The 10,717-nt window shown below is 43.2% G+C and overlaps 1 long non-coding RNA gene across 1 annotated transcript; it reads left to right on the forward strand.

Annotated features, from left to right (window-relative positions):
- Positions 1 to 439: 439 nt before the first annotated feature.
- Positions 440 to 8,181, forward strand: LOC141940257 (uncharacterized). Its single transcript, XR_012627937.1, has 3 exons — positions 440 to 503; positions 3,302 to 3,404; positions 7,976 to 8,181. It is a non-coding gene; the product is annotated as an uncharacterized LOC141940257 (long non-coding RNA).
- The last annotated feature ends 2,536 nt before the right edge of the window (positions 8,182 to 10,717 follow it).

The following is a 10,717-nucleotide window of genomic DNA, read 5'->3' on the forward strand; positions in this document are numbered from 1 at the left end:
GTGTCCCCCGGGACAGCTGCGGCTCCGGAACAGCCGCGGGACCAGCCCCCGGGACCAGCCCGGCGCTGCGGGGAGGCACGGCCGCTCCCGCCGGCTCGGCCCGCGGGTCCTGCCGGGGTCGGCAGCGACCGGGTCGAGGAAAACTTTCCGCAGGGACGGGGCCCGCCGAGGGGCCGGCCGCGGGGCCTGCCGAGGCGCGGGGCGGCCGGCGCCGGCCCCCCGGGGTGGCGGGGCAGAGGGACGGGGCTGTCTCCTACCTCCCCGGGAAGCACCGAGCGGCAGCGGCTCCTCCCCGCCGCGCCTCGGCCTCCGCCGCCCGGGCGACCTCCGCCGGGCGACCTCGGGGAGGCGCCGGGGGCAGGGCCGGCGCCGCGGCCCCGTGTTGACACACGCGGCGGCTCGGCCCCGGCAATGGGCGGCGCCGAGGCGGGAGCGTGGAGCGGGGCAGCGGCCGGCGGCGGCGGCACGGCGCGGCGCGGCAACTCCCCTCGCCGCCATGGCCGGTGAGCCGCGCACCCGCCCCGCCCGGGGCCGGGTCTCCCGCGCCCCCGCAGCCACCCACCTGCAGCCTGCCGGCAGCCGCATGCCGTGAGGAGGAGGAGGAGGAGGAGGAGGAGGAGGAGCCGCCGCTGCGGGCGGGAGGAGCGGCGACAAGGTCGCCTTCACCTCTCCCGCCGCCGCCCGCCTCATGCCCGCGGCGCTGCGAGAGGCGCTCCGCGGGGGCTTGCGAGCAGCCCGCCGGGCCCCTTCGCCGCCGACCGCCCCCTCCCCGCCTCCCGCCGCGCCTCTGGGCGGCCGGGCCGAGCCGAGCTGGGCCGGGCCGGGCTCAGGGGCACCTGCTGCCGGGGCGCGACGAAACCTGCCAGGGGAGCCGCCCGCCCCGGCGCCGTGTGGTGAGGGCCCGGCCTTCGCAGCGGCCTTCGGTGGTGGGCGGCTGAGGGACCGCGGTCACCCGCCGCGTCGGGGATGCCCGCCCGGAGGGCGAAGGCCGCCGTAGTAGCACCCTGCCGGAACAGCAAAACGTTACCGGCTGGGGCAGGCACCGCGCTGAAGCGGTCTGGGCAGCTGGTCCTCCCGGCCTGGCAAAGGTCCTGCTGCCATCTGAGGAGACGTCTGGGTGCTTATGGAGGTTTTACTGTTCAAGTCTCCTCATACCTTACTGCCCCTGTCTTTGCGGATGGAGAAGGAGAGGTCGGAGAGCTTTTTGCCAAGGGTAACAAACTCAGTCTGTGGCGGAGTTGGTAGAAACCTTAATTTCCGTCCCGTGTTCTAATTATGAGATGTTTCCTCCCACCCCGCAATTTTATGCAGATGAAGTAATCTACCTCTCACCATCCCACTCTGCCTTCTGTGCTCCTGCCGAGGCGGGTGAGCGCCGGGAGGCTGCTTGGGAGATATGAATGAAACTCCGGTGGTGTGATTACGGCGAGTGAGCCGGCTGGGCGTATTGTACACAAGATATGACATACAGCTATTGCTACTCACAGACTGGAAGTGTGTATATATAATTGTTAGTTGTTCCTATTCTACTATTAATGTTTATTAAAAGCTCTTCTGTTACCCAGTAAAAAATGGGCCAAGTTTTTAAAGTTTTGCATCTAATCTATGCAAATCCTACACAGAAATATGAGCCTGAAGGGCCACTCTGCAGGGTTTATTTTTCCAGCAAGCAATAAATTTTTTCCAGTTAGTGATAGCTTTGCCTGGACAAAAGATTGTAGAGGAACAGGGCTATGTTCCTTTCCAATATATGTTCCAATAAACCCTCCCTCTTAGAGCTGACATGATCTGTAAGAGTGATAGCATGATTTTGTCCATTCAACTCATTCAGGACAAGGTCTGTTGAATTTCTTGGTGTATCTCATCCCCATCCTGAGGCATGAGTTTGGAAGCTTCAGATCATGGTGCAGGAGGCTGGCTCTCTCCTCTGGGTAGTCACTTAGCTGTGCAGAAGGAGGTTGAGACCTCTACTAAAAAAAAAAAAATGCTTGTTCCCTCAGTCTCAGACATGCTGTTTCAGAGTCAGAGTGGTGTCCAAATGCAACTATGAGTATTAGTTTAATAGAGGAAATCAGTGAAAGCAAGACTAAAGAATTAGACACTTGCAGTGCTACTTTGCTGCTTATTATTGAAGCCTTTCCTGGTGATTGAGGAGCATATGAGTCAGTTAAAAGCACTGCAGTGCTGGAGAAAATTATTCTCAATTATCAGAAAAAAAGAGAACAGAATAATATGGAGTGGAATTGATTTTGAAACTACTTAAAGTCACAAGAGAGTTTCACATTAACTTTTTTTTCTCTTAGTATACTATAGTTCCTGCTGAGTTTGTCTAAAGGATATTTTGACCTCATCACTTGTTTAGAAGAGATTGCAATTCTGGAAACCTGTAGTACTTTTGTAATTGATTAAAATGTACAAGTTATAAGCACAAGTTAAGTCTGCTCAAGTGTGAGGTTTACTCAAAATGAAGTGAGCTACTTGATGTCACTGCATTGCTCATTGGTAAAACCTCATTTCCTCTCCTGTTGCCTTAGAAAGCAAATTCTTCCCAATTAAAACAGATGTTTGGGAGTCAGAATCCAGGATTTTTCTGTCCCATGACCACAAACCCCAAATATGGCAGTAGTACCTTGGAAGGGAGGGTTCTAAGTGTTAAAAGGCTTTCACTGGGTAGGACAGTCACAGGGGCTCCCACATCTCTCTTTTCCTCTGGGTTTGGTTCTCCATTGTATGTCCACAGTCTTTCCCACATCACTGTTCTTCAGGTTTTGCTGAAACTCAGGATTTCCGTAGCTTCTCTGGGACTTTCACACATTGCACGACACTTTCCTGGTCAGCAAATGGAGGAAAAAGTTGTTAATAAATGAGAACACACTTGTGAGATTAATCAGTACTTAAAAGCAAGAAGAGGGAAAACAGGACCAGCTGCCCCATTCTGAAACCAGAACCTCTTTGTTTCCAGAATCTCTGTTTACGTAACTACAACCTAACAATACAGAATAGCAAAAGTTTATAGACAATACTTTTTCTATAAAATTGGCCTCCTATACATGTTATCTCTGATTTTCCTTCTTCTTTATGAATCTCTGTCAAGTCAGACTTGCTTTAGGACCTTTGCATCAGTTACCTTTTTTTTTTAATAAAAAGATACAGATATTTTCAAAATTTCTTTATCTTTTCAATTATGTTGTGCATTTAATCTGCCATTTCCACTTCACCCTTATGAGCTACAGCTGTTTTCCATGACTTGAACATTTTCTGCCTGTGACATAGAGAATGCCTGCCTCTTCTATTCCTGCAGTTGTCCAACAGCTGGCCAGCCCCTGTGATTGAACCTACTACTGACGGTCTTGACCTGGGAAACCTGCATTTCATTCCTCCATCCACAACAGTCCACTTCTCAGGTAACCCCTGCCCAAAACTCTCTTGATCCAGCTTGTTCTTGAGATTATCATATATCAAATGATATTTTTATCATGTATCTGCCAGAGCAGATAATTAATTTCAGCAGAATGTCATTACTGTTAGTACCTGTTGCTTTACCTTCTTAAATAACTGCTGCTTTCCTTAAAGTTCCTAAACCTTAAGTCTACTTCTTGCTGGCTTTCTACTTCAGTTGTTTCAGTATCCTTTGCAGGTAGACCATCATACTTTCCTTCCACTTAGCCACAGTTATGGTCCCTGGTTCTAAACTGACATCTTCAAAATGTCTGGATGATTTGTCAGTTCTTTGTTTAGCCTCCACATGGCATTATTTTCCCTTTTCAGCCACCACATTTTGTCCAGTTACTTCTTTACCTCAGAATCTTGTGCTGCTTCTGCTGTTATTTGCGTAGAAAAGCCTACACACTTTACATAACAAAGCTGGTACGACAAAGTACATTTTGTTAATTTATGTTACCACAGTGACTGAGTCATGTGAAAATGTAATGATATGTTGTTTGGTACTGTACCTTGGTATTCTGATAAAAAGCTAGGGAAACATAGTCTGTGTAGAGGTGCTATGGAGCTGGGGCTTAACTGGGTAGATAACCATGCCTACAGAGTAGGTGTCAACAGCTGGTGTCAAAATGGGTTTACCAGGTAGGATGCTCTAAGAATCTGAATCTAGTTCTCTTCAGTTCTGGGAGGAATTGCAAGCATGTTGGAGGAGGGGATTAGGATCTTGACAAATACAAAACTGGACTAGAAAACATAAGGCACATGTGGGGACAAAAGCAAGCTGCTGAGCCTAGGCAGGTATAAAAAATTGCACAAATTCAGGAAAAGGAACAATTGGTGAAAAAGTAATATTCTAGAAAGGAATCTGGAATCTACCATAAATCACAAGCAAACATGAGTCAGCAATGTGTTTTCATGGCAGAAATAGTACATGTCCCAGGAAGATGTATGTGTGGGAAGCAATCTGTGGGCTCTATGCAGTTTAGGTAGGACATCAGTGGAAGGGTTAGTTTTGTGCACCGTAGCTCAAGAAGTATGTGACCAACAGGAGACAGGGCAGGTGGAAAAATAATGAACAGAGGACTGGGAAGACTGAAGGAGCTGGAGTTGTTTGGGCTAAAGAAAAGAAGGCAGAAGAAAGACATGCTAAGAGTCTTTATATACTTAAAAGGCCATTGCAAAGAGAAGGGGAATAATCTATTCTTGATAGGTAGGGTAAGATGTAATGGACTTAAATTGCATCAAGAAGGAAAAGCTTTTTAATGGTAGCATTAGTGAGGCAGAGCTTTATATTGCAGAGGGTGTAATAGTGTCTCCATTGCTGGATGTCTTTAAGTACATACTGGACAAATAGCAAGTACTATTGATCTGGCATTGGAACTGGAGGATGGACAAGGTGCCTAATCAAGGTCCATTCTGGACCTATTTTTCTGTGACTACGTATAATCTGAGGCTTCTCATTAATCATCATTCCTTTATCCAGTCCCATTGTACATTTTGTTTTCTTTTCAAGTAGGATCCCTAGTTGTTCCTGTGTTCTCTGTAGGACAAAAAATATTTTGTCCTGTTTTTCTCTGGGTGTAGTCAAGGACCAAAGCCTTTCTTGTTGTCCTAGCAGCCTGCAACAGACATAGACTGGTGAGTTGTACTGCATTGAGCTGCTGAGACAAATATGATAATTTTATGAGTCAAACATTCGATAAAAATGATTTAGATGACTGTTGTCGGTCTATTCAAACACATTCTACATAAACCCTATGTAATGTTAACATAAATCTAAGATTCTTTAGACATATACTAGATAAAATTACTCAATTCATAAAATGTTACTGCATTCCAGACCTACGTAATACACATAATCCTAAATTCTCCGATCTTCACTGCCAGGAACCCATAGAAGTTTTTACTGTGAACTGTACTATGTTACTTATTTTCTAGGCATGATTTAGTTTTGAAAAGTCTTGTATATTTAAAAAATGTAGCTTAACACTCACTTCTACATTTCAATTTTAAATAAATATCTTATACCAAGAACAACTGGCATTTGTTTACTTGGCAGATCGGATCAACAGACATCATTCGTGATAGGTTTACTATTTTTCCAGCCATGTTATCTATTCTAATTAGGTATTACGTTTTTCTACAAACTTTTGCTGTTACAGTCTTAAATCAGCATGTCTGTGAGTGCAGACCCATGCACATTTTGGGCACCCTCGAATAAAAAAAACTAATGCAGTTATTGCCAATGCAGAATACATTATTTGTCGAGCTTTTAAAGACAATTTCCATCAGAAGTTTAAACCTACCTTTTTTCCCCTTAAGGTCAACTTTGGCAGATTGTATAGTGATTTTAACCTTTCAGGGAATGAGGATTTTCTTCCTGTACTGATTTCTTTTAAAGATTAATAGTGTGCTTTTCTACACAGAACATGTTTTGCCCGTGTATCTGTGCTGATCAACATATTCATAGGTGATGGGCAAGAAGAGGCGGGTAATAAAGTGGAAAAATTTCATTATAATATTGGGTTTCTCAGGGTCATAAAAACTAAAATCCACAATGAAGAACCATCGACTTCACATGAGGCAAAGGACATTTGAGTTGTAATGAAAATGTCAGTGTTCAGCTATGCCTGAAAGAAATAGGTATTAAGAATAGGAAACAGAAAGCATCATTATGCCACTGTTTATAGTGCTCCAGTTTTTTGGATGCCACAAGCAGCTCTTGCCTTCATACCTCAAAAGAGATACAGTAGAACTAGAAAAGAGTGATATGGATGCTCAGGTATATGGGACAGCTTCTCCATGAGGTGTGGCTGAATAGACAGACTCTTCAGCCTGGAAAGGACACAGCAAAGAGAGGGTATGAGAGGGGTCTCTAAACCACAGCTGACACAAAACCCATGAATAGAGTACTTGTCTTTCTTAATATAGGATTTAGGGACCATCAGATAAAATAGTCAGATGTCAGGTTTCAGAGAGACAAAAGGAGAAATTCCCTGAAACTACCAATGTTTTCAGGAAGAAAGTGGATATGTTCATGGAATAAAAGTCCATCTAGAGCCATTAAAAACTAAAGTACAGAGATCTCTGTTTCAGCATGTCCCTAAGACAGCCCCAAGCCCCGAGTTCCAGCCCTGATGGAGCCTTTATACATTTGTTTAGTTCTTGTGTTTGGCAGAGAACATTTTCAGCTGGCCACTGTCAGAGAGAGGTCCTGGGCTGGACCAAGATACATGTTCCAGTGTGAGCATTCTTTGTTGTTAGCCTGTTCACTGAGAAAACTCTGAAACCCTTTGACTTGTCCAGGGCTGTGCTTCTGCAACCTTGCAGCACTGTGGGAGACACTTAGCTCGGGAAGTGATCAAAAGAATAAGCAGGAGGCAGAAATCTGCCCTTGATAAGTCAGAACTATTTTTAAAATTTTTTTTTTAGTAAAAAAAAAAGATTGCCTCCCACATCTGTGGACACAGACAAGTGTGGACAGATGCCGGACTCCATTAGCACCTTCTCCTTCATCATGAAAAAGCCAAGCAAAATCCTAAGGCGCTTTAAACCCACAAAATGGGTCAATAATCCTGGGGGTGGGGGAAGCAGTGAAGAAATTCCCTTGCTGTGCCTGCCAGAGTGAATCAAGCAGATGCAAACCTACTTTCTGCAGCTGTGAGACATCACTTGGGGGATCCCTGAAGTGGGTCAGGGCAGGGGTCGTGCTTGCTGCTCTCAAAATTTCCAGAGCATCAGCAAGAAGAATTATCCACTGTCAACATATCCAGAGGTACAACTGAGAACTAGCATGAGAATCTTTTTCCTAGCAGAGCACAGGAAAGCAAGAATTTGATGTTTGAGGAAGTCTGACTGACAGGAATATTAAACAAGCTTTCAGTTAGAAGGATGTGTACATGTTGGCTTCTGGAGACAGGAAGGATAGAAGTCACCTCAAGCAGCAGCTTACTGGGGTACTGTGAGACATTGTATAGCCAGAGGAAGAAGGTCAGTGCTGAGGGATTCTTCATACCTATGATTCCCTTTAGCCTGGGAAGAGCCCTGGGAGAAGGTGATGGAGAAATCCAATGTTAGCATATGAAAAAGAATTTTGTCCCTGGTTTAGGAAGGTCTTTATTACCCCATATATTTATCTATTGCTACTGTCATGCTGTGACTTAATGAACAAGGGAGAGAAGGATATGGGAGTGTAAAATGCCTTCATCCCATGTATTTACTATTGGGTGTTTGTATTTTGAAGCAACGAAAATTCAAACAAAAGTAGTTCCTACAGAATTTCAAATTTTGAGTCAAATACCTTAAAACATTGAGCATTTTTGGATGCATAAATTTTACAGAATTTTCACTAAGCAAAATAATTTGTGTTTCCATCCTTATTTGGATTCCTTGATTAGGAAGAAAATTTCATTCTGAAATTTCCTTTAGTTTATCTAAAAATATTTTAAATGCCAAAAATAAAAATTAAAGAACACTTGTGTGATAATTTTCAGATGATCAAATGTTAACCTTAGCTCTTTTATTTTCTTCACAGTTGGCAAAAATTGGCAGAGCACTACGGAGGAACAAGCTCTTTTATGTCCTTCTGCAACCAGTATGGCTCTTAGTCATATTCTGCTGTTTCACCAGACAGTATTTTTTATCATAAGTTTCATAGCCATGGTTAGTTGGTGCTTTTGTAAGGTGAACTGATACCATTTTGCTTCCTTCATTTTGGTAAAGTCTGATCTTACTGATGCAAAAAAAGAATAAATGCTTGTGCTTTTTTTTCCTGGGGGGGTGGTGGTGGTGGTGTGTTATTTCATATATAGTTTTGCTTCACGATGTCTCAGAAGTGGACAGAACACAACAGTTACCACAAATGAACAAAACAGCTTTCAGCTGCAGTAAGCATTAATCTTTTTCAGGAACTATGCAGTTTGGCCAAGAGCTGCTAACTACATGCTACCATTTTCTTAGTGGTTTTGCATATCATTAATGAAATAGCAGTAATATCTTCTCTCCTAATGGTTGCTGTTCATTATACCTTATCTCCTGGGAGATGAGAATCTCTACTTTCTTTATTCCTTCCATTTATATAATTTTCCTGCCTCCCTTTTTTGAACAAAGCCCTGAAACCAAACAAGCATTAAATTGTCTCAGTATTTATTTATTCATTGCATTTGAGATAGCAATACTATGATAGCTGGGACTGAACATCCATGTACTCAGATTTCGGTTCACTTTGATTTCTTTTCCAATTTTTGAACGAACAGAACAGTTTCCAGTGTCTGTATTTTAGTCAGGAGGCCATAATGACTTTATACACTCACCTTTTTATTTGCTCCAGTCTTTGAGTCTCTTGGGGCTTATTTCCCCTTGTATGTCCCCTTGTATGTCCTTATAAGCAGAATCATAGGAATCATAGAAAAGAGTATGAGAAAAGACATCATTTGGCCCATCATTATACTCCACAGCAGGATCATCTCCACCTAAATTAGTCCTGAAGGTGTTTATCCTACTTATTCTTGAGAATGCCTGGTGATAGAGACACCATATACTCTAGGCAAAACACTCCAGCACTGACTGGTCTGTACTGTTTGAATAATTTTCCTGGGAAATGTATTTCAAATAGTCATCATGGAATTAATTCTCTAAGAGTAGGTGTCTACAGGTGTATATCTACAAATACTACAGGTTTCTAAGTTTCTGCTAAAAGTGGAGATCTGGATCTTGATTCAGTTGTCTACAGATAGGTATTTAGAACCATCTGAGATGGAAAGAGCACCCATAATGTCTCACCTATATCGAAAGCCATTTTGCTCTGTCTCAACTATAGGACAGGTACGGAGTGCGATTTATTCCTTTCCTGTTTGGTGTACCCTTTACCCTTATTTATCATGATGCCTGTCATCTTCTGTAGACTAAACAAGTCCACTACTTCTTTAAACACTGTTTATTCTCAAACCATCCTTTTTGTTCCTCTTTGGACTCCTTCCAGCTCGTTTACATAGTTCTCATAATAAGGAACTCGAAACTAAACATGTGGTGAAGGAGAGACTGCATGGCATTAAATGTACACTGCGTGAACCCCAGCTTATCTTTTAGGACAGTGTGTGGGGAACTTAGAGAAAAATCTCTCTTCCATTACATCACCACTGAAGCAAAAGCAGTACATGCAGCTGTGTAGAGCTCGCTCCAGGCCATACTTACTGTAAAGCTGAGCACTGGATACCAGGGAGCCACAAGGCCTAGTAGGAGAATATCAAAATCAGCAAGCATCACATCAGCAAAAGTATGCTGGCTGTTTCTTGATGGTTTATGTCTACGATACTTTAAAAAAGATGCTCGCAAAAATAAGATGCCAGAAGTGCTCTTAAGAAACTTTATTATCTCAATTGCTAGTTTAAGAAGGTATTGCCTTCATTCCTGAAGTTGTGGAGTAAATTTTCAAGTTCACCTGTGGGGGAGGAATACTGAGAGGATTTTTTACATATATCTAAAAAGCAAGTTCATCTAAAAATATGCTCCATTGTAGCTCAGTGTTCAGAAATATTACTCTTTTCAGTTCTATTTTTATAAACAGCTTAAATGATTTATAATAGTTCCTTAAAAAAAATTCCTTATTACTATAGTACATCATATGATGGAGGATAATTGTTTCTGAATCTTCTAACTGTTCGTGTGTCAATCAGTCTATAAGAAACTCAGAACAGTTTTGTGGGAATAACGGAACAAACTTCAAGTGGAGAGAGTTTTCTGAGGTCAGAGAAAAAGAAAATACAAATGACCAGACTGATATTAGGACTGTGGGAGAACGCATGAATATCTTCAAAGAGCATTTGTAGTAAATCCATACTGCTTTGATCACACCTTGATTTTAACAGCATTATGATACTAATAATGACCATAATACACATGTAACCTTGGATTCTGAATTTCACGTGAATATCTTTGGTTTAGAGAAATCATCACAATTTGAATGATAGAAACCAAGATAGAAGATATAAAATTTACTTCACATGCTGTTTCCACTGTTTATTCATCTAGGAACATCATATTTAGCTTCCGCTGCTTTGATGTTCTGGGTTCAAATTCACCTGAGAGGAAAGATAGGACATTCTCTTCTCTGTGGAGACAGCCGTATTATATTTTTGAGTCTGAACTGTTCTTGCACCTCCAGATCCTCAGGGCAGAGCCCACTAGAGGCTTGGAGTGGGCTTTTTGATGAGTTGTTTTGATGCAGAGTCAAGATCCTGGGTGAGTCCCAACTATGACATGTGACCTGACACATGGA

The sequence above is a fragment of the Strix uralensis genome, chromosome 2, assembly GCF_047716275.1.
Source record: "Strix uralensis isolate ZFMK-TIS-50842 chromosome 2, bStrUra1, whole genome shotgun sequence".
NCBI lineage: Eukaryota > Metazoa > Chordata > Aves > Strigiformes > Strigidae > Strix > Strix uralensis.